Source organism: Pan paniscus, chromosome X (assembly GCF_029289425.2).
Source record: "Pan paniscus chromosome X, NHGRI_mPanPan1-v2.0_pri, whole genome shotgun sequence".
Taxonomy (NCBI): Eukaryota; Metazoa; Chordata; class Mammalia; order Primates; family Hominidae; genus Pan; species Pan paniscus.
Window position 1 is genome coordinate 94,055,482 of NC_073272.2, and position 1,948 is coordinate 94,057,429.

General features: G+C 38.9%; 1 non-coding gene across 1 annotated transcript; it reads left to right on the forward strand.

The window, feature by feature from the left end:
- The first annotated feature begins 956 nt into the window (after positions 1 to 956).
- LOC112438521 (U6 spliceosomal RNA) lies at positions 957 to 1,061 on the forward strand. Its single transcript, XR_003026936.1, has one exon. It is a non-coding gene; the product is annotated as a U6 spliceosomal RNA (small nuclear RNA).
- The last annotated feature ends 887 nt before the right edge of the window (positions 1,062 to 1,948 follow it).

Genomic DNA, 1,948 nt, shown 5'->3' on the forward strand with positions numbered 1-1,948 from the left:
TACAGGCTTTTGTACTATCTGCAGTTTCAGACATCCACTGAAGATCTTGGAATTTATCCCTCCTAGATAATGGTGGACTACTCTAGTTTTTTGTTTTGATAAACAACTATGCATTAACTATAGCAAACACTCATTTCAGATTCTAGCCTTGTTAATTGTCTTTGAGCTATTTTGCAACATTTTGTAAATTAAGAGTAACTGATGAATATGCAACATCTGCCTTTGGTGGTGGAGATTTAATTTACCTCCTCCCTATCCACACCCCCACCTGAGAATAAGCCAATCTTAATATTACTTATGTGAAAATTGGACAGGATGATGTTAACTTGCCCAAATTGTCAATTCTTCCCAAATTTTCTATTTTTCCAATTTCTTCAATATCTGGTTACAATCCTCCTAATACAAATTTTTAAATTCTCTCTTCTGCCCTATTCAGGGTCACCAAAAACTAAAATATGACCATTAAAATCCCAACCAAATTTAGGTTGCTTTGCTTCTGCCTTGCTGGCTTTATCCTCTACCCCCACTTCAGGATCTAAAGAAGCTCTTCAAGCTTAAGTCCAAGACTTGTATGCTTCTAGGGAATCACCATGCAAGAAGAATATGCATGTGCCAGAATTCTCCCTGGAGAAGACGTTATGTGGACCACTTCCACTGTGGAAGATTGGTGAAATGCTCAGGTTATGTATGCCCTCATAGTACAGGTAACCAAGACTATGAACAACATCATCAAGAATATCAATATCCTAACTGGAGAACTTCAATAAGCTCAATGAGCAATGAGGCATAACTGAAATATTTTCTCCCACCAAGCTCTTGGAATCCACTGGACTAGGAACCTCAGAGTTTATTCCTGGCTTCATTTAATACAAACTGTTATACTAATATGTCTCTTTTAAAATTTTTAGGCATTCCTGTTTTAAGATGTCTTATCTCTGGAAACATAAGACAATTGAGTGCTCACTTCGGCAGCACGTACACTAAAATTGTAACAATACAGAGATGATTAGCACGGCCCCTGCAAGGATGACGTGCAAATTCGTGAAGCATTCCATATTAAAAAAAAAAAAAAAGAAAAAAAAAAGACAATTGAAGTTTGTCACTACTTTTCAACAAATGGCTCAGCAAATCTTGCAGAAATAATGCCAAAAAAGTCCTTGAGAAAATTTCCTAGAGCCTGCTTTCACCCACTGAAGAGGTTTATGCTTATTTCTGAGGTTTCAGTTAGCAATGGTATCCATTTGTTTTGAACAAGAGGAGAAACTGACAATGTTACCTTTTGTCTTTGCTCTGTGTTCACATAAACCTTCGATGTTTGAGAAATTCTCCCACCATTCTGTGTTTTGAAAAATGACTAATGGGGCCAGACGCGGTGGCTCATGCCTGTAATCCCAACACTTTGGGAGGCTGTGGCAGACGGATTGCCTAAGGTCAGGAGTTCAAGACCAGTCTGACCAACATGGTGAAACTCCATCACTACTAAAAATACAAAATTTAGCTGGGTGCAGTGGTGGGCACCTGTAATTCCAGCTACTTGGGAGGCTGAGGCAGGAGAATTGCTTGAACCTGGGAGGCGGAGGTTGCAGTGAGCTCCTCCAACCACTGCACTCAAGCCTGCACAACAGAGTGAGACTCCATCTCAAAAAAATTAATAAATAAAAAGACTAGTGGAAAGGATCACTCTGCACTCATATTCTGATAAAGACCCATCTCTATCCCTCCTTGATAACTCCTTAGTTTAGTTGCCTGTAAAATCCTCAACCCCCCTCCCTTGGTTTTCTCTGAGATGTTCCTTATTAATGTTCCCCACATTGCAAGGCTGAATGAAAGCATCCTATCAATTGTCCAGTGTATCTTGTTTTTCATATGCCTATGTAAGTTATTTCCACAGACTAAGCTAATATTGTATATTCCCAATGCATCTTACATTTCTCCTTCATAATAATCA